The sequence below is a fragment of the Rousettus aegyptiacus genome, unplaced genomic scaffold, assembly GCF_014176215.1.
Source record: "Rousettus aegyptiacus isolate mRouAeg1 unplaced genomic scaffold, mRouAeg1.p scaffold_m13_p_3, whole genome shotgun sequence".
Classification (NCBI taxonomy): Eukaryota; Metazoa; Chordata; class Mammalia; order Chiroptera; family Pteropodidae; genus Rousettus; species Rousettus aegyptiacus.
Window position 1 is genome coordinate 9,401,989 of NW_023416306.1, and position 26,514 is coordinate 9,428,502.

Here is a 26,514-nt window from a genome sequence, read left to right on the forward strand (position 1 = left end):
CCAAACAAATAAATAGATACTATAAAAGCAAATTAAGACACACACACACACACACACACACACACACACACACACAGGCTGAAGGATGTTATTTGCAACTTTAGTGGACAGAGGCTTGGTTTCTAGATTACATAAAGAATTTCTGCAAATCAATAAAAGTTAAAACGGGAAAGATAATGAACAGCCATTTTACAGGAAAAGTTAACATGAATAGTTCATAAACTTAGTGAAAACATACTTTCACTAATAAATCAAAGAAACCGAAATTAAGACCACAGCATCATTATATCTTGCACCTATTAAACTGGCAAAAATTAAGAAATCGGATAGTTACATTGGTGACTATGTGGAGAAAAAGGAGTTGTCTTTTGACTGATTAAAGTCTAAGTTGGAGCCTTGATTTTAGAAAACAATTTGGCCTCATTTTATAAAGTTCAAACTCTTGCCCATTTAGGCTAGGAGACATGTACAAAAATTTTCATAGGCAGCAAAAAACTGGAAAGAATTCAATTATACATTCAAAGGGTAATAGGTACATAAATTATAGCATATTTATGTGATGAAATATTATATAGCCATGAAAATTAGAGAAGGACATGGATGAATCTTAGCAGCATACAGTATGATGCCAATTTTTAAGGCTCAACGAAAAGCAAAACTAAATATTTAGGCCACATACAAGTGTGATAAAACTATTTTTTAAAAAACTTTAGGGGGTAAGCAACAGAATTGAAGACGGGGGTTAGCGGGATCTGGGGGGAGAGACAGTGGAGGGACAGTCACCAAGACAGTGCAGTGGCAATGTCTGTTTTTCGGGTTTGGCGGCAGGTTCGCAGATACTTATTTTATTATTAGGCTGCAAAGCAATATAGGTCACATTTAGTCTTTCACATGTAAGCATAAGTTACGTAGAAAATTAAGTGAAACTCACTGGAAATATAAAATGGATGGTGTTCATTATTTCCCAAATTCAATAATTTTGTCATATTATATTTAAAACCTAGCTCAGAGATTGCAAGGTCTGGATCCCCCTAGTGTAACAAAATTAAAACTTCCTACGGATCTTGAAATGTGGCTCAACCCAGTATATCGAGGTTCTGGATTTCTTCAGTGGCCACGGAAGAGTGGGTGGCTCAACTCGAATGTGAGTAAACATGCTTTCCCAGGCTTTTGGTAACTAAATACAGAAGTTTCGATTCACGGCCTTTACCATTAGTGGTCTTTCTAAGAAGAAAGAATTCAGAAACTCTGTTGGTCAAGTAAATTGTTCCCTGCAGCTTGGGATAAGGAATCTCAGAATGATCTAGCGGGCCCCCCTCGAAAGCGGCAGCATCACGCACCCTACTCTAAAACCTACCTGGCTAGTTGGAAGATGCCTTCTCTCCAGTTTCCAACACCTCAGACACCCCACACAAAGAAATCACAGTTACCAACTCCAAACTCCCAGAGGTTTGTCTTTCTGAACTTCATTTGTATATAGCACAGGGAATGGCAAGTCAGCACTGGAAGCTGAGAAAGTCAGCCTCTATTCTCTACTGTTTACAGAAATAATAGTAATATTAGACCATTTCTTCTTATCTGTTATTTAGAACCTTCCTGTTCTAAATCTCAGAATACCAAAGGTTAGTGGAATGTTCCAGTAGCTTCCTTAGTCATGTTTTTAGCGTGCTAAGGTGAGTGAGTGAATGAGTGAATAAATGGATCCGTGCCATTTTTCTTTTTGGTCAAGATAAGAATCCCATTGAGAAAAAAGCCCACCACTAAAATAAGTAAAAGCATTTTCAGAATGTTTTTAAAAACAGGTATCGAGCACCTGCACAGAGCTCAGCCCCCTGCAGCCACGTGGCGTCCAAGTGGTAGAGCTGAGATTCAGATGCGGGGCTTGGCTCTGTGGAAACTGTGGTGTGGGGCTTTTTTGCAGGAGAAATGTATCAACAGCAGAAACAGAGGAAGCAAAACTTAGATAATTCATACAAATATTAACTTGTAATCCTGCAATTTATATATAAAATGTCCTAGGTATACTCGTGCGTGGGAATGCCATTGGTGAGTGCCAACTCTAGGTAAAGCAGTGACAGCCACCATCTGCATTACATACCTGCCTGTGAGATGTGGCATCTTTAATCATGCTCTGCTCTGAACTGGTTCTTTTTATGTTGTTGTTGATTAATACACATGAGAACTCTGCCAATTCTTAGAAGATACAGTAAAATATGGGAGAAAGAGTAAGATTTAGAATAAGAAAAACAGGAGTTCATATCCTGGCTTGACTTCCTAATCTATAAAGTTGGAACATTAACTCTAACTTCAGAAGCGTTGTGGGGATTAAATGCACATTACAATAAATATGTGTAATTACTACATCGTTGATGCTCAAAAAATTTTAGTTCCCAGTCATCATTCTCCAGTCACAATAGCCTTCCTAAAATATTAATCCGAATGTCAGACTTCTAAAAATGACTGTGCAGTGAGTGACATGTACTTCCTATACTTTGGGGTATGATAAGCCAATTACTTTCTGTGGTGGACACGTTTCTATATGTCTTTTAGTTTTTAATTCTTTTAAAAGAAGGTGGCTTTCATTTTAAGGGCAGTTTGGTAACTGCCATTTTCTGGGTTTCCCAATGCAGATTTTACTTGATTTTTCAAAGGGAACTAGGATAAAAGACACAGACCCTACCTCCACACTCGAATCACATTCGGGAAGATTTCAGGCATTAATAGTGCTTTCGCCAACGGTGATAAATTGAGGCAAGAGTAGAGGGTTTGACCTGAATGGAGGAACATTCTACAAAATCACTGGCCTGTGCTCTTCAAAAATGTTAATGCCTTACAACAGAGACCCAAGAACTATTCTAGATTAAAGGAGACCGAGAGACAGGACAACGGCATGCATGTAGGGTCCAGGATTTTCTTTTTATAAAAAGACATCGTTGGGACAGTGGTGAATCCTGCATAAAGTCTGTAAATTAGATGTTTATTGTAGCAATGCTAATTTCCTGATTATGATCATTATACTGGGGTTATGTGAGAGAGTGTTCTTGATTCTAGGAAATAAAGTCAGTTTGCTGTAATGCTTGTCTTAACACCACAAGATCGTTATAACGCAATTGCTATATTAGGGAACAATTTGGGTATAATGTTAATTTCATGGTTGATTATGCATGACGTCATCTGTTAAAAAGACCAGGTGATTGCAGAAGACTGCACCCAGAGAACCCAGGTGTGTAGGAATACACGGCACACACATACGCACACCTCACGTCTGCCACCCCAGTTCATCGCGTGTGTCGTGAGCCACACGCAGCCTGTCCACTGGGTGTATAATTTCACATCCTCCTTCCACCACTTCACGATCTCCCCGTAGACTGCAGTCCATCTGACGCCCACTTCCAGAGCAAACTTCAGGTCTTTTTCAAGGTAAAACGACATATTTATTGTAGTATTTATATATTTCTTATCCGCTGAACATGTATAAAACGGTGCTATTGTTTTTATTAGGTTTCTCTTTTATTTTAAACATGTCACTGATGAAGTTTTGAGCCTTGTGCCCCTAGGCTTGATAATTTTTAGGAATATATATGTCACATTATTGCAGATCTGACAATACTTAGGTATTTGGGGGCAAAGGAACATTATGCCTTAAATTTATTCTCAAATGGTCGAGAAAAATGTTTTATATAGATAAAATGTATGTGCGTGTGTGTGTGTGTGTGTGTGTGTGTGTGTGTGTGTGTGTGTGTGTATAACGCTATAACAATGCATGTGCGGGCATGCACATGTGTGCCCAAAGAGAAAGGAAGGAAAAGACAAGGCCATTACGGTAAAATGTTAACATTTGGAGAATCTAAGTAAAGGGTAAATAGGAATTTTTTGCACTATTCTTGCAACTTTTCTGTAAGTCTGAAATTATGTCAAAATAAAAAAAGAGAAAAAAGAGTAGAGGGTTGGGGAAGATAAAAAAAAAACAAATTAAAGCTCAAATGTGAAAAATAAAGGAAGTTGGAAAGTGAAACAACTCAGCTGGGAAAAGGACCAAAGAAGAGGGAAAGAGAGAATCCCAAACAGACCTTGTATGGAGCAGATTAAAACATGATCTTAGTTCGAGGCAAGCTATTTGTAAAATATTATAGGAGGATTACAACTACAAAATGGAAAAGGGAGACATTTTGCTTTTCAAGCAAGACTCTTTTGGGAGTCTAGCCCAGAATACTAAAAAACAGAATAAACCTACATTTATAGAAATCACATAAATTAGCAATTCTAAATTATTTAGTATCTTTATTCTCTTCGTAAAGAGTACAAGGCTTTTAGTATGCTTTATTCATTGGACACCCCTGTATACAAATCTTCACATTTAAAAAAAAAAAAGCTAACAATAAAATATAAACTGTAGTTAGTTTTACAGTTTATCAACATCTATGTTCACCATTGCTTGCCTGTGATTCACTTTCTTCTTGCTGAATTATATCTTAAAATTTCTTTCAGTTATGATATGCAAACCCCTTTTGCCTTTGTATATCTGAAAATATCTTTATTTTGCTTTATTATCCTTCAAGAGGATAGTTTATCTAGGTATGAAACTACATTGACAGTTTTCCTTCTGCCTTTTGAAGATTTGTCTTTTTCATCTGCTTTTATTGGCGAAGTCTATTATCATTGCAATTGTCATTCTTTTATAAAAATTCATCATTTCTCTTAGAAACTTCTTCCCACAATTTTACTATATTCTGCAATTTTACTATTACATATTTAGGGATGAGTTTATTTTCCTTTATCCTGCTTTTTACTCAGTGTCTTTTCAATCTGAGGATTCATGTCTTTCCTCAATTCTAGAATATTCTCAGCCATTATCTCTTCAATATTACTTCTTTGTCAAACCTAGGGCGTCTTTCGTTTGTTCAGTTTTGTTTTTGTTTTTGCTTTTTATTCTGTAAACTCCTGTATAAATATATTGGAGCTTCCCAATCTATGATCCATGTCCTCTCAACCGCTATTTCATCTTCTTTTGCTGTTGGTTTCTCGCTGCTTTGTTCTGCTGAATTCTTCAGTATTATCTTTCAGAATAGGTGATATTCTCCTAATTTTATGGGTTTGGGGTGAAAAAATAAGATTGGATTTTGCCTTCGGTAAAATAGCTGATAAGAACCAGAGCCTGCATTTGAATGCAGATCTGCCTAACTTCTGACCTGGATTCTATCATTTTTGAGTAAATGAGTTTATCCCTAAAGTTTAAACCCCCAGAACAGTGAACTAGCTTCAGATCACTGTGTTATCCTGTCATGTGGGTGGATGTAATTGGGAGGATGAATGTAACTTCATCCCAAGACTGTGCAGGATGCCACATGCTAGAAAACCTGAGACGTGTCAAGAGTTATATTTAGCTTCTTTTCAATTTTCAGCTCAAGTTGTTTCTAAGAAAGAGAACTTTTGTTTCTTTGTTTCTTTTTATCTTTTATGATGCGCAAAATTTTCATCTTTCCCATTCTTTTGGCTGTCTAAATAGACTGTTTACCAAGGTTTGTTTGTATATCACGTGTTTCTTCTCAGTAGCAGAATTTTGGTTTTGTTTTATTGGGCAGATGTTGTTAAACTTAGAATTTTTCAGCCACAAAGAAGTGCTGAAATGTTTACAGTGTTATTCTATAAATATAAAAAAAGCCTATTGTTGTTATTAGTCAACATTTGTTAAGCGTCCACAGAGTGCTGGGTGTTGAGTATCGCTATAGTGGGGGGAAGAAGGGTTCAAGCTCACACAGATTTTTTTCCCTTATAATATCTTTGTAATACTGTATCTGTTGTTTATCTCAAGTAGTTCAGTAACATTTCGTGGGAGCTCACACCACTCCGCTTGAGCATTACATCCAAAGATGAAGGTGACACATACATTATTTTGTCATTCTTTCATTTAAAAAATATTATATTAACAATATTATATTATTTGACAAGGGAACTTATGGGCCAATAAGGAAAACAATCATGGAAAACAGTTGCAATGCAGCATAATGAGGGAGGGTGCTAGGTAAGAGAGTGCCCTAAAAGATGTGATTAACTCTGCCAGCATAGGTTAAGGGCGGCATCCCGGAGGGGGAGCTACTCACTTGAAATTTCAGGGTCTTAAAGGCGTTTTCCAGAAAGTGGAAGATTAAATAGAGGGAACAGCAAGAGCACCCCTTTTTCAAACATCTCGAGCAGTTCTGCATGGTTAGAATATAGGGTGTGTCTTTGAAAGATGACACTGGGAGGCAGGGTCCAGTTTGTGGAATTCTTTGAATGCTTCCCAGGAGGTTTGGGTGTCCTTCTGTAGTCAGTGGAGCCACTTCAGGATTTTCAAGCTGGGGACATTGCATTTCTTGAGGCATCAAGGAAATTGATTGGAAGGAGATGAGACCAAGGCAGAGGCCAGTGAGAAGACTGTTGTCATAGTTCTGGGAAGAAAAACTGACCTCAGAACTCTGCGACAGTGGAAATAGAGCAAAGAGAACAAATCTGAGAGAGAGAGTCAAAAGATGAAGTCAATCAGTTAGAAACGTGAGGCTGTAGGGAAAGGCAGTGGTCCAGGTGACTTCTAGGATTCTGGCTTAGGGAGGTTTTTTCCCCCACCATCAGGCTGTAGCAATAAATGTGGCAAATATTCCTCATCTCCATTTCTGCCAAGCAACTCCCAGTCCTGGAGGAAATCAGCAATATTGGGTTCCTGCAAGAACAGTATCCTAGAGAAGCTGCTCAAGGAAACATGGCTTTACTTTCTCAGCAGATTGCTGGGAAAGTAATGAGAATAACCTATGGAAACTTAGTTCTTCTAATTTAATGTCTTTGGAGGAATCCTCTCCTTTACACAGAAGAGCTTTGATACTGAGTTCACGACTCCTGCCTTTAGCTTTCTTTCATCATCGCAGACAGAGTGCTGGTCACGTGTCTTACTAGCCAGCTCTATTCTCATGCACCTCAAAATGTCCTTTTTGAATAATTAGACTTCTTCACTTAGTTTTAGAAAACATTTCTGATGCCTCTTATGCACCCTGCATGGTGGCAGGTGCTTTCACATGTCATCTCATTGAAAACTCACAGCAACCTGAGAGAGAGGTGGGAACATCCGTTTTGTGGGTGGGGAACTGAGATACCAAGACATTAAATAATCATTCCAAAGTCACCAAGCAAGTCAGCGTCAGAATCAAGGGTGGAAGCTAATTCATACAACATCCTAAGGCTGTCCATTCTTATAGCATGAACTTTTAAAAAAAGATGCATCTTTGAGATTTCTCTTCATTTATCCATTCATTATTTTAACCACAAATAGTCCGTCTTATGTGTCAGTAATCAGATTAGGCATTGGCTTGGCAACAGGAAATGAGAAAGACTGATGGAGAGATTGGCAAGCAAATAGGCAACTATAATGCTATTTAACGAGCGCTCCAGAGGGGGAGTAGAGGATGACGTGGGAGACCCCAGGAGGGGCACCCAATGAGGAACTGGCACTCAGTGAAGGTGCCCCAGAGGAAGTGATATCCAGGCTGAGATTTGAGGAGGGCAGCATCCTCCAGACAGAGGAAGTGACAGACGCTGGCACAAGGGAGAGCGTGGCAGGAGATGAAGCTTAAAGGCATGTTTAGGCCAGATTGGGGAGGACCCTATAAGCCATGTCAGGAAGCCTGAAATGAATCCCGATGTCAGTGGGGCAGTTAGGGAAGTTTTTAAGGCAAAGAGTTACATGAACATGCAGATATTTGTAAAAGGCAGCTACGATAGTAGTATCAGAAGAGAAACGATTAATAGGAAGGCAGCTTGAAGACAGACCACCCAGGATGCTGTTCCCATAATCTAGGAAAAGATGATGGTGACCTGAACCAGGGAGGTGACTGAAGGGATGGAGAGAAGTGGGTGGGCTAGAGAAATGTGAAGGGCTAGAATCCACAGGTCTCCGTAATCAAAAGTAAAACAAGACTGACCCAGGTGACTGGGTAGCGCCATTTTCATTCACTGGGTTGAAGGAAGAAGAACCAGTTTGAGAAGGAACGTGTGTTCAATTTTATTCATATTGAGTTTGGCGTGTCAGTGGACATCCATCCAAGAAATGTCTAATTAGGCAGCTTCGAATATGAATTCATGAAGTCAAGAAACAACAGGGCTGGGATGGAGAGAGAGATTTGAGAGAGGTCAGCATTTGGATGGTAAATAATTAACCAGGGGAAGTTGATAAATTCGGAAGTAAAGAGGGCTCAAGATAGAGAAAATCTTTATTCCAGAGACCACCAAAGAAAGGGGAGCTGGCAAAGGAGCCAGAGGGAGGTCCATCCAGAGAGATGGGAATAAAACTAGGATAACACACCACAGCCAGGGGACGAGGCTGCCTAACGAGGCACCTAGCCACTGAAGAGAGCTCACCTGGACCAGGACAGAGAATCCCCTGTGGGCTTCAGCCACCCGAAAGTTGGGAATCTTGGCTGAGATGAGAAAACTCCTCTGGGCAGTTTGGCTGGTTGGAGATGGAGAGAGAGACCAATAATAGCCAGATGCTTTATATAGGGATGAGAGAAATTCTAGGGCCATTTGGTGTTTGTTGTTTTAACATTGGAAGAAACCTGAGTACAATGAAATGCTGATGAAAAAGAACTAGGGAATATGAGTATTTGACAGAAAACAGGACCCTGGGAAGGAAGAAAGTTGGCAAAGCAGGGTTGGGGGGATTGGCCTCGGAGCAGAGAACAGGCCCTCTGTCCCTTTCCTGAGTATCGAGGGGAAGAAAACCTGAAGGGGGTGGGGATCCAGGTAAAGTGGGGGGGGGGGTCCATCTGATGCTTGAATTTTCTCTGCGACATCCAGGCAGGGGTGTGTGTGTGTGTTGGGCAGTGGTTATGGACGAAGAAAGATGGGTCAGTAGGTGGGGAGAGTGGAGGAGCTTTGAACAGAGAATAGTGGAGAGCACTAGCTGCATGAACCTGGGAAGTTTATGGTTTTCTTTGACCTAATGCTGGGGGATTTACTCATTTGTCAGAAGGAAGCTTTCCGCGGTCTTATTTGGCCCTGTATTTGGAGCTTGTTCTTAAATTATTTTCCCTCGTGGCTCCTACAGAGAGGGTCATAACGGTGGCAGATTATTGTCCAGTGAGTTATCAATCAGAAAGAAGGATCCCGGTACAGCAGGCCTCTCTCCCTGCCCGCTGGCTTGTGGCGTTCGTCCGCCACCTGTGTCAGGTGATTGAGGCAAACTCTCAAACAGTGTCCTTCCTCTCGGAGTTCACATGGTTAGCACATATTTCAGGGGTGCCTTCAAAGAAGGAGGCTGCGATGCTTGCCCATCTCCTTCCTGCTTCCCGACAGGGGTGAATGGAACCCGGCAGGCCAGCCCAGACCCCATAGCAGGCCCTGAGAGTCCGGGAGAGGCCCTTGCTTCCCAGAACATGCTCTGAAGAGAGCCGCTCCGCAGCTCTGGGTTTCTGCACCAACCTCTCTGCGGCCCCTCTGCAAAAATGGAAGGGACACTTAGAAGGAAGGCTCTCCTGGTGTCAGATCCTGGCTCTGCTGCTCACAGTGTGACTTTGAACATGTCTCCCCCTTTCCTGAATCTCAGTATTACTGTCTGTAAAATGGAGTGATTACATCCATTTCCCAGAGTGGTTCAGAGAAGTTAGTGAACCAACAGGTGTGAAGTGCCTCACCAGGGAGATGCAGGGCCTGTCTGTCCTCAAGGGTTGTCCCATTTCCAGTTGATAAATGAAGAGTAATTGCTGGCTTTCCAGGGGTGGAACAGAGTGAGTTGAAGTCCGTCTGTCTTCTGCAAGTAGCCAAGCTGGAGATAAGCATCAGGTTGTGCTCCTCGGTGTCTGTGATGGGAGCACGCACCACCCTCTGCTCATCTGAGCACCACGGAACACAGGGAGACAAATGTCCAGCTGCCAGGGCAGAGCAACGGCCCTCCAGGCCCCTCTGTGAAGACACAGCCCTCAACCATTCCTGCCTGGCCCCATCCATGGCCGTTCTGAGGCATGATTTGCAGAGGGATTTTTGATGGGAGACAGATGCAGCCCTTCTATCTAGCAGAGGTCGACACTGGCAGCCTGTGGGCCAAACTCAGCAAACCTAGCCCTTAAATGTGGTGGTTTGTCAAGTGGTGTTTCAACCATTTTTTCTTAATCGCTGCCTCCAAATATTTGGAGACAGGACATGCTTACTGTGTTTGCCATCATTCGTTTGTCTTACACCTGCTCCTGTCACTTACAGTCCTGTCATTTATAGTCCTTGTGGACCAGTGAAGGCATTTGAGTTTGCAACCTTTATTTTTAGATCTACTTGGGGTTTTAGTTCTGAAGCAAGCCCACAGATGTCATTGAGAGTTTTTTGAATCCTCATTGTTTTTGCTGAAGCATATTGTTGAGGACGTTAACTTATTTATTCAAAGACTATTAAGTGCCTATTATTGCCAAGTATTATATGTACCCTGTTCTCAATATCTCTGAGCCTACTGTCAGAAGCCCCATATAAGTAGCTTCTTTTAGATGGAAAGGATCAATGTTTCCCCTTGGGTAATGATATAAAATGCATCATTCATCGCTAAGTCACCTCTGCAATTTGCATATATATTTTTTTTAGCCCCAAGATGCCACCAAATCTTTCATTCTTTTTCCCTCAAACTACATACTCAGAGCACCCTGTTACCATGTTGTGTTTGCAGGCACAGGAAGCAATTTTATTGTTTCCTTAGTTTTTAGGGAGTTTCAGGCCCCCTACTGTTATCAACGCTTAGCAACTGTAGCTCATGGCCTAATAGTGCTTTAATGGTTTTCAACTGTGAGGCAGACCAGTTAGTTTCTGTTTGTAGCCCATACACTGAAATACTTCCGGGTAGATTCATCCTAACCTTTGACCTTGGAATCAATGTCCTTCCCACATCAAAGTCTGCAGAGGAACAGGGCCCTTTTCTTTGAGCCACCAACACCTCTGGCCATGAGAGCTATTCAGCAGGGTCATTAGTTCTCACTCTTTTAAGTTCTCACTCGTTCTCCTTTTCATTAGAAGTAGGTTAATTTTACAGTGTGGGGTATCTTTTAGTTTTAACTCTAATATTCCCAGAACAAGCTGTGAACTTTCCAATTAGTGACCTATCAGTCTAAATCTATTCAGCATACCAGATAAACACGACTGACTTTCAAATCAGGATGACTCGGGTTCAGGTCTCTAACTCTGTAACTTATTAGCTGTAGGACCCTAAAAGCGAGTCACACAATTTGAGCTTTGGGTATACATCTCATTGTGCACATGGAGTAAGAATTAACGCTTCCCTCTTGCGGGAGGGTGGGGGAGTGTCGGGGGCAGGAGCTGCACAGGATGAGGAGCATGAGGTGCCAAGCAGAGCCTGGGGCCTGCTGTTGGGGGTTAGCCTACCATTGCTCACACGCGAGGGGGTTATAATATTGTCCACGTGTGACCTAGCTAACAGACCTGGCCCGCTGGCTGCTAGGAGACGGTGCTGTCTAAATGTTCCACTCTCCCCACATGCCCCTCCTGAAATCTGGTGGGTTTTGTTGTTGTTGTTGTTGTTTTATTCTATTTTGTTTTGTTTTTGGTCAAGTAAACTACCGAATGTGGTCTCCTAAGTCCCATATGTTAGCCATTAGGTGTGGCCTGTTAGTGCTTCCCCGTGCCCCACACGCACGCCGGACTGTGAGCTGTGTGAAGGAGAGGGAATTGCTTACTCAGCTCTGTATCCCTGGCACAGAGCAGGTGTCCACCGAGATGGCTCAGGTGCCGCCCTTCTCACATGCAGACTTGCCTGTGGCTCCGTCTCACTAGACTTCAAGCTCCTTGCAGGCAGGGCGTGTCTGGGACATCTCCTGTCCCCAGTGCAGATATATGCTTTGCACTCAGGGAATGCCAGCTGCCGGAATTAGTAAGTGAAGTTTTCATCAACCCAGGACATAGTAGGAGCTCATTAAAAGGTAGCCGCTGTTATTATCATTAACACCAAAATAAAAAGGAAGAAAGAAAAAAAAACATGAATATGGGCATCTAGTCACCCACTTTGGCACGAAGTGCGGACATTGATTGGAAGGTATAATAGCAAAAGAAAATGGCCCTTTATTCATTTTGGGGAGGGGAGGAGGGTTAACGAGAGAGTCTTTTTCAAGTGTTTGCTCCATCTTGCTGCCACTTTACTATGTGTGGCTGCTGTTGCTATGGCAATTCTTTAAGCAATTGAATAGAACAGCACTGAGTTGTTGCAAACCTGCTCTAATTGCTCCCATGCACCAGGCCTGCCCACACGACCACTCTCTGCACAGCGTTCCCTTTTTCAGATACGTATTTTCATAAATCCCTGGGCATTGTGCAGCTCCCTGGCTCTTGTGACATTGCCATCCTCGGGCAGAGGGCACAAGAAGCGACTCCGAGTAGGGAAGAGGGGTCTGCCAATTTTCCCTGTGTGAGTGAGCAGTGCAGACCCACACGTTCAAGGGGGTAGCAGGACGCGGGCACAGCAGGGCCTTAAAGCCAAATAAAACACTTGTGGGCTAGGTTTATTATATGTATTTCCATTGTTGGGCAATTTAGTCATCTTTTTAAAGCCAACTGCACCATTTCTGCGCCCTCCTGCCGGGAGGGCCCAGTTCATTGTGTTGTGAGAACTCCTGGTTTTAACCTGCATGTGATGGGAAGAGCTAATATTGAAAGGAATGGAAGGGAGCCCGTGTGTACTGCATCCCTCCCGGGTGCCCGACACTGGACTGGACACTTTCCATGTGCTCTGTCACTCAGCCCACAGCTGCAGCGGGCAGGGGCTGGGGCCAGCATGATCCCTGTCACAGATGAGGGCAATGAAGAGCACAGGTTTAGTGTCAAAGCTAAGGTCACAGGGTGGGATTAGACCCCAGTTCTGACTGATTCTAAGGCCTGTTCTCTTGTCAGTGGGCCACACTGTCTCTCAGGAAGGAGGTCAGCCTTTGGTGACCCTGGGAAGCCAGATCTCAATTGGCTTGTGGCACATGGCATGAAGTGCCTTCAACATGTAAGGCACTTCTTTAAGGAATCATGAAACTTAAGGATTATCATAGGAACAAATTCATCATAACTGTAGCTTCTCTTGAGCATCGATAGTATACCTACTACAAGCTAAGTGGCACATGGACACCACACTTAGTCTTACAAAAAAAAAAAATCTGTGAATTAGGTATTATTTCCATTTTATAGATGAGGAAGTTGAGGCTCAGAGAAGGTAAGCGACTTGCCCTAAATCATAACAACTAGGGGTGACAGAGCCAGGATTTAAATCTGGGCCTGACTCTAAAATCTCTTAACCACTAGGCTGCCTCCCATGGGGCTTATTTGGAAATGGATGCTCAGTACATGTTTAAAACTTTGCCTGTGAATAAGCCAGGCAGCTTAACAGCCAACGGAAAGCTTGTTTTCCTCTTCCTGAGATATTTGTAAAATTAATTTAACCTAACAATGCACTAGTACCTAAAGGTGCCACAGAGCGCTGGGTGCACTATGTTAGGATGGTCAGATCATGTTTACAAATTTTCTTTCTCTTTGTTTTTCTTTTAATGTAGTTTGTGTAATAAAAGGGGGGGGGATAAACAAAAACTGAACACCTTTCTCATAGAAATGGTATGAATCCTACACTAATAGCAAGGTTTATTTCTTAATACTGTACATTGAACACTGATGATTCATTCATTCAAACAAGTTTTATTGAGTGCCTGTTGTGTGGCAGACGCTACAATAGGTGTGACCAAAGAGACAGAATGGTGTACTGGAAGCTTTCAGCCACAGGTGACAGAAATCTGGCAGGAACAATATAGACTTTATTAGTGATCATGGCAAGGTCAGAGGTAGGTAGTTCATTGATTGGCTAATTGAGCAGTTAACTCACTGATGATATCAAGGACCCCATTTTTTCATTCTCGAGTCTGCGCACCGCAGCTATTGGTCATGCTACCAGGCAGGCTTCCTGCACAGTCTCAAGAGAACTGTGTCATTGTTACAGCCTTAAAGCAATCTCCAAAGGCAGCAAAGGACCTTCTCTTCCTGGTGTCTCGAGGATTCAGAAAAACTTTCCCAGAAGCTCTCCTGGTGCCTCTGTCTCTTGTGTCATTGACTAGAATTTAGTCATGTGCCCATGTCCTTTAGTCATGTGCCCGTGCCCTCACCAATTAATTACTGGCAAGGACGTAGACCTGCCAGAGGAGGATGGGGGCAGGAGGGGCAGGAACAAAAGGGGGGGTCTGTTAGGAAAGAAGAGCTAGGGAGTGGGTGTTAGGTAGGCAGCCAGTAGTAGTGACTTCTAGAAAAAAGATGATCCCCTGTCCCGAGCTTCCATTCAGTGAAATAGACAGTAAAAAGGAGACAGACAGATGTACCATTTAAAATGTCCCGTCTGAGCTGTAGTTTGCCTCTGCTTCAGAGGAAGTGGTTAAGGAAGTCTTCTGAGAGCTGACATTTCACCAGAGAGATGATGGGAGAGAGTCACCCAGCCAGGTCGGGTTGGGGGGAGAAATGTTCCAGGCAGAGGGACGGCAGTAACGTGGTGCCTTGGGGGAACCGAAGGGAACTGGGAAACCCAGGATGTAGCAAGCGAGCAGGCAAACAGCATGAGTTGAAGTTAGAGATTTTAGAGATTGAGGCAGAGCTGGATCATGCAAGGTTTTGCAAGCCACGAAAAGAAGTTTTTTTCTAAGTTGGTGGAAGGGTTTTTAAAACCCTTTAATTGTGTGACAACCAGTTTTATGTTTTTGTTTTTGTTTTTTTAAAAAAGCATGCTGCCTGTTGGGATGGGGGCCTTAGTGGGAGCACAGAAGGCAATTAGAAGGTCACTCTGATCACCCAGACAGGCGATGAGGTGGCTTGGATTCACATGGTAATGGTGGAAAGGGAGGGAAATGGGCTCGTTTGGAGTTGGGAGTGATAGGACTTGCTAGGCGCTGTGCTGGCCCCTCACCCATGGTTCCCATGGCCCCTTTGGTCCAGTCTTCTGTGTACCCCTATACAGAATTTTTTTTGTAAAGCAGGTTAATATGTCCACTTTACAAACAAGAAGTTTCCAAGAAGTGGTCTGTACGAGGTCGTAGCATTCAGACCGAGCCAGAGCAGAGAGGAGGAGAGCTGGTTTCTGGGAGCGGCAGACAGCACCAACTCACTTAGCACTGCGCTGGGATTGTTTTCCTGCGTGAAGCTTTTGTTTTTGAGGGTGATATTTTGAGAACTGCTGTCTCCGTGGGAATATCTCAGACGCGTACGGCAGAGCCATCTCCGCATCTACATTTTCTTGTTTAACACATGGCTGTCTTTATAATGAGTGCCTTCTGTATATGGGGTTACCGGAGTAACTCTGAATCTATTTTACAACTAAATTAATGATATCCAGGAAACATTTATTTGGCTCCTTTTCTATTTATAATTTTGTTACCAACTAATTGCCTTTGAATGTTCCTGCTTGTAGGGTCCTTTGTGCTAGTTAAAATCCATCCCACATAGGTGAGTCCCCAGTGTCACTCCGGGCCATCCAGTCACTTGTGAAGTTTCTCTGCTTTCAGTAACAATCACAAAAATTTACACTAGGGCAAAGGTTGAGACAACATCTAAAAAATAATAATAATGTGTATTGTTTTTTCTGATTATAAAAGTAACAGATTTTCATTGCAGAAAACTTGGGAAAGACAGAAAAGCGTAAGGAAGCCAGGTTACTCACTTCCCCGCCACGCCAAGGCAGCCAGCAGTGAATTTTGGCGCATCTCTTTCCAAATGTGTTTATGCCTTTTCATGTAATTGAGCTCATGGTCAGTACAGTTTTCTTCCTTCTCTCTTTATGTGATCTTCATCATTGAGATTTTCCTCACCCATGAGATATTGTCTTTGTAGATGGCTGTAGAATTCTTCTCCTTAAACGTGCCACAAGTTACTCAGCTGTGCCCCTCAAGGGAAATATAAATTTTTGTTATCATTTTGATGTGACCGATTTTACACATGGAGATTCATTAACATTTGAGTTTTTCCTTAAACTAAATTTCCAGTAATTCTAATGCTAGATTAAAGGATATGCCTATCTTTAAAGTTTTTAACACACTTGCCAAATTACTTTTCATAGATGTTTTACTGTTGTTCATTTTTATCAACAGTCCAGGGTCCACTCGGAGTCTTTATTTTTTATCTTGGTAAGTTTAATTCTGTTTTAAAATTGAGTTACATTTTAGTTTTCAGTTCTTTGATTACTAGTGACATTCACCTTCTTTTCACATTTATGAGCCTAGTGTTTATTTTTCTCTTATGAACCCTGCCTTTTGCCCATTTATCTGCTGGGCTCTCAGTGTTTTCCATTTTTGTTGAGCTCTTTTTATATTTTGGATATTAACCTTCTTACAGTTTTGTAGCAAATAACTTTTCTTGAATTTGGGACTTTATTTTATTTTTACTTTTTATTATGAGATTTCCAAATATACACAAAAGTACAGAGTAAAGATCCCCCATCTATCCATCACGTAGCTTCAGCAACCGTCAACATTTTTGTCATATTTGTTTCATTTATTTCTTATCCCTCTAGACTTGCCTTTTTTTTTTGCTGAAGGATTTTAAGACAAATCTATTTCACCCATAATTTATATTAATAAGATCTTCTAAAAGTAAAAATCTGACATTTTCTTTTTCCTTCAACTTTATTTTAAAAAAATTTCAACCTGTGGAAAAGTTGAAAGGCTAGTACAGCGAATGCCCATTTACCCTTCACCTAAATTCACTGATAATTGTTTTACACATTTGTATTATTTTTCACAATATGTCTACACACTGCACTTTTTATTTTATTTTCATTTTATTTTTTGCTGAACCATTTGAAAGTAAGCTACAGATATCATGACACTTTGTTCCCAAATATATCATCAGCCTATGTCTCCTAAGAATCAGAACACTGTTTGTCATAACCACAGAGCCGTTATTACCCATCGATATAATAATATTTTCTAATTGGTAATCTGTATTCAGTTTGCCCACTTGGCTCCAAAATCTTCTATAACTGTTTTTTTGTTTTGTTTTTTCATATACCCGAGTTCAAATGAAGCATGGCACGTTGCAGTTAGTTGTTATTACGTCTCTCCATTGCCCTTTGATCTAGAATGGCCCCCTTGCTGGTCATCCGGTTTCGGTCTTCCATGGCTGATATTTTCGAAGAGGCCAGACCAGTTATTTCTTAGAATGCCCATCAATTCGGATTGTCTGATTGTTAACTCATGACTGTATTCCAGCACGACAAGATGCCTCAGGTCTTCATCTCGTACGTTTCCTGTCCCAGAGGTGGAATCGGACCTTTCGTCAATGAAGCCCCGGTCCCCTTAGTTGGGGATGGTCTTTAGAGACCATTTTCTGAACACTGGAGGTGGTCATCACCACTTCTGTCCTCACTTCCAGAGCTTTTCAGTGGTCAGGGTTACGGAGTATATTTTTTTGAAAGAAAAATAAGAGTTCATACAGGTAATTTCTTTTCAAATTTAAAATTTCAGAAGTTTTGCTTAATTTTTTTTTGCTTTTATATTTGTACCTTTCTCCTGTATTAAAAATCTTGGTTCCTCAAAATGTTAATACAATATAATTATTTCATCATGCAATATATATATAATAGTTTTAAAGCTAAAAATAAATTTTATTCTTAAATGAAATTTATGATTATTTTGAGCGCATTGTCCTTAAAGAACACCCCTGAGGGGGTCCGGTTAGAACACCGTCTGTGTGGTCTGCCAGCTGCTGGCTCCCAGTGGTCATGGCACGAGTGAAATGTAGAGTTAGGTTCATTTGTTTCAGTGTCTTTTCAATTTTTAGGAATTCTTTAAAATTTAATTTTGTTTTTTGATCATGTGAACTCTTTACATGGTTTAAGATCCTAATAAGGTTCACTCAGAGAAATCAGGCTTTTATCCTAATTCCTTCTACCCTGATTTTTCCCTCCCCCATAACTAAAAGTGACTGCTGCATACGTTGTTCTGCGTCTTACTTTTTTCACTTAGTATGTCCTGAAAATCAGTCCCTGATAGTGTTTAAAGATCTTAATCATTCTTTTCCACAACTGCCTAGTGCTCCATACTGCGGACATGTCACGGTGCCCCATCGATGTCCTTTAGGCTCTGCTGTTACGAGTCATGTCACGACAAATAACCTTCTATATACCATTTTGTGTTTTTCTAAGTGTGTCTTTGGGATAGGCCCTAGAAATGAGATTGTTGGGGCAGATGGTAATTGCTTTCGTAATTTTCCTAGACATCGCCAAATTCCTCTCCGCGGGGATTGCGTCCTTTTTCATTCCTGTCTTGTTATCCCACATTTCTGTTCACTGATAGACTGTGTCGCTAAGCCTGTGGCTTTTCCAATCTGATGGGTAAGAAGTGATGTCTCCGAGAAATTTTATTTACATCACTATTATTGTGAGTGAGATTGAAAAGCTTTTCTTACATTTAAGGGTAATTTGTGTTTATTTTTCCGTAAACTGTACAACTCGTTTGTCCATTTTCCTATTGGGCAATTAATCTTTTTCTTGATTTTTAGAAACTCTGTATATATTACGTTAATAAGCCCTTTATTTATGAAATAGGTTACCCTTTTTTTTTTCGGGCTGGGAATTCTTAAAATGGTCATTGCCATTTACTTTCTTGAATATCGTGTGCACAGCAGCTGCTCCATCTTACCATTTTTATCCTAGAGAATAGAGGCTTTGGGACAGGTGTTGGGCAAGGTTGCAGCGAGGAGACAAGGGACATTTTGAGTTTTCGTCTAAGATGTATCTCAAGTAGACATCCTAGTGCGCGGAGAAGGAAATCGTCAATAGGGGTGTGTCCCACTCTCCTGGTCATCGGCCATCCAGACGGCAGTGAGCCCCACTGTGCTGACCAGCCCATCCTGTCTATGAGGCAGACAGCCAGCACCTTCTTACAGTGGTCCAGGGCAAGGCTCTGCCTGTTGGCTTTGGTGCCAGCTCAGAGCATCACCAACCCAAAGAGGTATTTTCAGTTCCTTGTGTAACCTGGGGGCGATTCGCCTAACCCTTCCGGGTCGCAGTTTCTCTAACAGTAAAAAGAAAAGATGAACAGGATGTGATCCAGAGACTCTTCCTGCTCTGACATCCTCAGGCTCTGGGCCTCCGTTGGCCTTTCTGGCAACCGGGAAAAGATATGGTTTCGACTGAGAAAATTTTCTGGTATGGCACTGGGTCTGTAGAGAATCTTCCAGTTGCAACAGTTCTCTTGGCTCTCACGTGTCATTTGGGACCCACCCTAAAAAGAATGTATTTCCTGCTTGAAATTTCCAGTAACACATGCATACAACGTGTATAGAGAACTTAGAAACTGACCTTTTACCACAGCGAGTCTGTGGTAGATTTGGGCTTCCAACCTGAGTCTCTGACCCCTAAGCCTGAGCTCCCTCCCCTGTGCCAGGCTGATTCTTACTTTGGGTATGGAGTAAACGACGGGGCCTGCACTGCCCTGAGGATCAGAGTCAGCAGAGAAGTTCGCCCAGAGTCCGGGTCAGGGATGCTCACAGGGCGCCAGAGAAGAAAGGCGAAAAGATGAGCAGTCCTCAGAATGACATTTCAAAAGTAATGAACTTAGATGATCTCCGACCTGTAGCCCATTCAGAGAAGAGCCGCAAGTTATGTAGCTCATTCTCTAGTTTCCAGAATGCCAGAAATGTTTTAAAATATGGCATTATGTCTTCAGATTACTTAAATTGCACAACTGTGAGGCAGACACGCTTCCAGGCATCTTCACCTCTCGCTTGGATTAATCCTCACAGCATTCTTTAAGGCTTCAAGGTACATGACGTTATCCCCATTTTTCAGCTTAGGAAACCGAGACTTGGAGAGATGAGGTAATTTGGCCAGGAACCATTCATGGCAAAGCTAGTACTAGAATCAGCCTGTGTTGGCACCAAATCTACATTCCTTCCACTGCTCCAAGCTGCCTACAGCTTTTGATTGTTGCCAGCCAAACTTTGCATCCACCCTCTCTGGGGCCACCCCACAGATTTGGGTCTTCCTGTTGCATCACTTCTGTTAAGTTTCTGGCTCCTGCTTCGTTGAGATGTGCGACGCGCCGTCTCTGCTGTGGCTGCGGGAATAGCCGGTGGGCCGTGCAGCTCGGAAGGAGCGTCGAACAGAGAAGTGGAGGAACTCGAGTCCCCATGACGCTGAGGACACTCACCTTTCCTCCTTTGAATCTCTAAGTCCACATCCCAGGACGCTATTCTTGCCCGAGATGTGTGTCTGCAGGGGCCTCGGAGCTTTCAAGTGAAGTGAGCCAAGTGCCGGCCCATTCACTCGCACCCCGCTCCGTGGCCAGGGGCCACGCTCCCCCTCGAAGCCAGCACAAGGCGAGGTCCTCATGGGGCCGGGCCCTCTGCGTTCACAGAGGAAAAATGAAAGTTGCTTTATTCCCCGGCCTCTTCACAGCTCCCATTATGACGAGAGGGCTCCACAGTCAGGAGCCAGGGCTGTGATATTTCTACTTCAGCCTGAGAGATTCATATGTTTGACTAATCAATTCTTTGGCACTGACTTCCCGGCCTGCAGCTTGTTCTCTCGCTTTTGATCGTCTGTTTGCCTCTTCGCCATTCTGCTGGTTCTTGTTTGGAGCTTTTATTTTCCGGGAACACTTTGACCCGCTCGATCCTCTATATTCTTCTTTCTCTCCCTTTGTCATTTTCTCCTCTGATTTTGATTTCCCATGTGTTTGGCCGCACACAGCGTCCACATGCAAGCAAAGTGGAAACCCTCAAGTCACGAGGCCCTGGTAACTGGTGGGTTTTGTTTTGAGAGCCAAGGGACCCTGCACCGTAGCCAGCCCCCAGCCCCGCGGGCCCCCAGCCAAGCCGGGCTGCAGTCTTCTGTCTCTCCCGTCCTGCCTCAGGCCCGCCCTGCCTTGCGCAGTCCCTGATGCAGTTTACAGTCTCAACCGCACGCAGCAAACTGTGGTCACATTTCTCAATTGAAGAAACTGGGGATTGGACACATGAGGTGACTTCTCCAGCATTCAGAGCTGGCAAATGGTCTGCCCTGGAGCCAGGCCTTCGCCCGCTGCGCTACCGCCACCGTCGCCAGTCGATGGCCGACTTCTTCCGCTCCGGCGTGGTGGCTGCTCTGCCCCCCGCATGATCTTGTCCAGTGAAGTGGGCATCAGCAGCGCAGACTGTGGCAGCTGCCACTTCCTGAGCACTTCCCCCGTGACAGGTCCTCACAGGAAGCTGAGCTCACAGCAGTATAAGTAGCTTTCCTGAGGCCACCCTTCCAGGTCCGATGCCTCTGGCATCTGCCTCTTACCAGGAGAGTCATGTACGCGAGTGCCAGGTAACGTGGCCAGGGAGTCACCCTGTGAAGGGGTCTGGGAGGGCGTCCCAGGGACAGGGGCCCTCGGAATGAGTAGCAGTTTGGCGACCAGAGGAAGTGGAGGGAGCAGCGGGCCCTCTTTGCCACCTGCGTCCCGACCTGCCCCGAGCGCACGCGTGTTCCTAATCAGTGTCTCGCATCTGAGACTCTCGATACTGGAAAGACTTCGTGGCCTTATGACCTGTTCCACGCTCGACTCTACACACACACATGCACATACACGCACACACGCACATGCACGCGCACACACCCCGTGAGGCCTTCTAGCCGCTGCTCGCATGCCTCTGGCGCCAGGGTGCTTTCCTCCTTCCAAAGCAACCATTCCATCTTTACACAGCTCCTGCTATTAGGAATCTTTTCCTTTTTTGTGAGCAGCACCCCTTCGTGCCCCCCGGTGTGCTAGGGAATGCCTCAGGGCCACAGCGTTTGACCTTGGAAGCGGCTGATGCCGGTGGCCGGAATGTGGGCAAGGACCGAGGCGTGGGCATTTGTGGTGGCTGAGGGTGGTGTGGTTTGGTTTGGTGAGGAGGCCAACAGTGTGGCATGCAGAGGCCCGGGTCACTCTCCTCCTAGCTCCCTCACCCGCAGACCAGGAATGATCCCCCTCTCCCCACCTCATGCGGCCGCTGATCACAAAAGTGACAGGCACACACGTGCTCGTTACAGTGGACGGTGCCACACAAACAGCACCATCCGTGTTCCGTTGAGATGGGGCGCGTGCAGGGTCCGTCCGTGAGAGCTCACTCTCTGGTTCTTCCATCTGGTATTTTGCTCTGTCGGTTTACTCTGTGTGTGTGTGTGTGCGTGCATGATGTGTGCAAAGTTGTGAGCAACGAGTTCAGTCTGCTTTCCCAGGCGCCTGCTAGGAGCCTGGTATGGGACAGATGCAGGGAGCATGCGCGTTAACGAGACCGGCTCAGCCTTGAAGGAGCGCAGTGGGGGAAGAGAGGAGAGCGAGGCCGCGCCTGGCTGCCTGTTCCAGAGCCAGGAAGGTGAGATGCGCGGGCCTCGCCTCGGCAGTGCTGGAGGGGCTCTGGGGAGAGGAGCAGCAGTTGGGACACTTGTCCGGACTTCTGAGTTGATGAGTCTTTGATGAGGTGGACGAGGAGGAATGAGAAGGCAAGGATAGCTGTAGGCACTTTGTAGGTAGTTTTGTCCCGAGTAGGTGGCTTCTCGGGAGATGGAGGGTTTGGAGGTGACCCTGAGCATGTAACCGGACACGTAGATGAGTGGAGATTTCCTCGGCTGACGTCTGGAATGCAGCCTCTGAGTGGTGAGCTAAACAAAGATTTCAGAATTGGAGTGTCACCTTTGAGGAACACGTGGGTCATTCTAGTGGCGGCATTCAGTCTTCAACTGGAAAAACAGGCGTTGGCATTTGGACAGAAAGTCTGGCCCGGAGCTGGAGAATTGGCAGGCTGTTACCTCTTGTCAGGTTATCTGAAATTGTACAGGCTCGTTTGGTGCCACCCAAGGAGCAGTAAAGGCGCGAGTCATTGTGTGTTTGTTGGGGGCGTGCCACCCATCTGCAGCCTGGAGAGAAGGCTGTAGAAACCAAGGTCATGAAGATGGGCCAGTCACCGACAGCTCCTTATTGTCGAGCACCTCCCGTGTGTAAGACGCTGTGCTACAGTAACTCTAATCCTCCCAGCAGCCCCTTCCAGCAAGGATTTCTATCCCCACTTTACAGATGAGGAAACCGAGGTTCAGAAGGGTTTATTTGGCCAGCTGGTGCCAGTTTAGAAGACAGACCCATCTGATTCCCAGCAGCGTGTCCTGTCCAGGCCAGCAAGGGATCGCCTCTCATACACTCTTTGGCAGTGAACCCTTTCAGCTGACTGCAGCTTCCTGACTTATATACGCCTCGCTTTGCCCTCAGAGCCAGAGCTCACCCCTGGTTACATGTGTGCACTCGTTATGCATCAGGCACCTTACTTTTGCAGATTACCTACATGCCCTGGTGCATGTGTGAGTGTGATGATTGTCAGGTGAACCGCCCCCCTGCTCGCCTTTGAAACAGTATCCCTATTACCCAATCAAACAGACACAGAGGGGTCCCCTCACACCTCTCCCCTTCATTCTTCATGTCATGTTTTGTTCCTTCACTGTGCCTTTTGGAAGCTGATGATATACTGTGACGTCAATGTGCATTTGATAAGTCTAATTTTACTTTGTGTTTAAATAAACAGTGCGCACACAGTGTGAGATGTGTACAGGACACAGCCGGGGGTACTCTGCTCTCCGTTTCTCTGGCTTCAATGTTTTTTTCAAGTTTGAAAACGTGTTAGGAAGAAGACAACATTATGATAATTGGAGGTTCAGTATATCTGTCTTTTTCCTCTATTCTTTCATACTTTTTTAGATACAATTAACACTTTACACTTCACCTGGTCCCTCCTTGGTTACCTTTGACACTCTCTTGATATTTATTTAGATGTTCATGACACCTTTGCTTTGAACTCTGTTTAGGAGAATTAATAACTTTTAAAATAAGCATTTTTCCCACCGAAGATGTGCAATTAGTGAATTACATACACATGGATGTCCACTTATCTTTTTTTATGTGTCAAAAAATCTTGGCACAATTATATGAAAATAGTAAAGAAAGCTGATTTACCATCAAATCAAAATACCTGCTGTGAATATACGGAAATAGCTCATTTTATTACATTTTCCAGAACAGAGCATTTCACAGAAAATAGGGAAATGTAGAGAGGACTTGGGTGTCAACTTGGAATATACAAATTATGAATGATGCATTTAACTTGAAATGGCTTTGCTTTCTGCAAGCATGTGCGAATGCATATTTCAAAGACTAGAATTTGGGTCCTTCCTATCAGGTACATATAATATAGCCTCGTTGTCATCACCAAAAATGAAAGTAAACAATATGCCTTTTGCCAAAACTTTTGCTACTGTCCCAGTATCATTTTAGGAGCCTTGTCTGGTGTGACATTGGCGCTGGACTTATCAAGTCTAGCTGAGGCAGTATTCTCTCGATTAGCTCTCTCTCTCTTTGCCTATGTTATTTGGGAGCTGTCAGATAATGTCATCATTAACTCATTGCCGATGCGCTTGAAAAAGAATCCTGCAACTCTAGATGGATTTTGATGCTAAAACTTGAAAGTTGTTTTCTGAGTGAATGCATTTTTAAGGGGAACTGAATAAAGCCAAATGAAATTCCACAGTGGAAATGGAAACTGTCTTTTGACTCTCTGAACACTAGTTATTTTAAGACAAAAAAAAAAAAATAAGATAGTTTTCCTCTATTAATATTTTCCTGCTTTAATGCAATTGGGGGAAAGAAGTCATAATTTCACATGATCAACTTGAATGGCTCATAGCCTGAAATCTTGCACATAAATGCATACTGAGTGAATTTAATAAACTTACAGCTATTGTCATCCTCAGTCATAATAAAGACGCTGATTTTTTTTAAGAGCATGTGGAAATTTTGAGCCATCTCTCAGTTCTGAATCTTGAATGTGTTTATTCTGTTTGTCTGAAAAGCTCTTGGTGGAAAGAGCCCCAAACTTAAAGACAAGCCAGTGTTGAAATGGACGTGTAACCCTCCACGAATGACTTGCCCCCTGCAAACGTGTTTCCTCACCCATGAAGGGCCATAAATACCTTCACCTCAGCAAGTTGTCGTGAGGACAGATGTGGCAATACTTAACAGGAGTCTTAATAATCGGGCTTCCTTTGTGCCAGGCACTCTTCAAAGCACTTGACACGTAGTAACTTGTTTATCCTCACAACCACCCTGCCAGGTGAATACTATTACTTTTCCTATCATACAGATGAGAGTACTAAAGCGCAAGAAGGTTAAGTGATTTTCCCAAAGTCAGCTAGCGAGGAAGTGTCAGGTGGACATTCCCATGTCGTGTCTGGTTGCCGAGTCCTTGCTCTTGATCACCATGCTGTGTTGTCTCTCGGAGCCTGGCACATAGTAGGTGTTTGATAAATTCTTGTCACATCTGGAACCTTCCAGCTCAGGTACACGGAAGGGACGTACTCATGCACGCTGAGGAGCAGCGGCACAGTGGATGGCGTTCCCAGCCTACTCTTCTCAATCGCAGGGCACTTGTCTAAAGGAAGCCACATTGCTGCAGAGAAGAAATAGCACCTCAGACCCAAGGTCATCTTGGGATCATCATGTCACTGGGGAATCTTTAAATATTCTACTTCTAAATTTCAAGCTAGTTTGGGCTATATTTACAGCATTTAGCATATGAAAAACCATTGGGAAAGTGGGCTTTTAAGTGGAACGATTGTGTAATGGAATATTTCATTTCACGTTCCGGTTCAGCCATAAAGCTCAGGGCTGATAAACAAAGCATCTGAAGCCAAATGGCTCCTTGTCTGACCCCAATTAAAATAAAGATTTCATTCCATTCTGTCCTGACAGAGAGGAACATATTGTTGCCTTTAAGGGAGTTTGGTTTAGTTAATGAAAGAATTTTATTTCATTTTTCCCCCCAAATACAATATCTAATTAAATAAGATTCAATTTGTTAGGACTTCTGGTCGGGACATGTTAACTCTTGTAAAGCTGTGTTGCTTCTATGCTGCAAGATGTAGAGGGTACTTGTAAATCCCACTGCACACTCCATCGTTTAAAGAGGTAAGCCCAAGTCTTTCTAAAGCCAAACCTTATCTTCTCCGAGGTAATCTGTTTACACGTCCGTTACCCCAACCTGTGTGTGTAGGTAGCATGAATTCTGTATAAAATATCACATATTTACATAAAGCCCCGTTTCCTAGAAGCATTTGTGCTTGTACATATTGTAATTTACCAATCACCGTAGATCTGCCCATATAGAATATCTCATGCAGGGAGTTGTAGCTGCGAAAATATGTTAGGTAACATAAGTTGGATATTGATGCCAAATTATCACGGAGTTCCTCCAGAGTTGTCTTGAAGAAATGTGTGACATGAAAGAATTCATCATTTAACATTAGGAGTGAGCACTAGCCAGCTCTTGGGTGCGGGGGCTTTTCTGGTGTCATACTGTTGCTGCTTTTTTGTAGCCTTTTTTATTTGTGCCACAGCCCATCATCACGACTGTTGAGTCCACAATTAATGAGCAGAACTGTTTTGGTGTCGTTATGGAGAAGTTCTCGTCAGTTCCGTAGGCATGAGGAGGCAGTTGGATTGCTAG

The 26,514-nt window shown here is 43.5% G+C and overlaps 1 protein-coding gene and 1 long non-coding RNA gene across 12 annotated transcripts in view; both read left to right on the top strand.

Moving 5' to 3' along the window:
- DENND1A (DENN domain containing 1A) overlaps window positions 1–26,514 on the top strand; it is a 452,316-nt gene that overhangs the window by 326,107 nt on the left and 99,695 nt on the right. The gene's annotated exons all lie outside the window — the stretch shown is intronic.
- On the top strand, window positions 12,995–24,603 carry LOC118614957. Its single transcript, XR_004956193.1, has 2 exons — window positions 12,995–16,145; window positions 17,229–24,603. It is a non-coding gene; the product is annotated as an uncharacterized LOC118614957 (long non-coding RNA).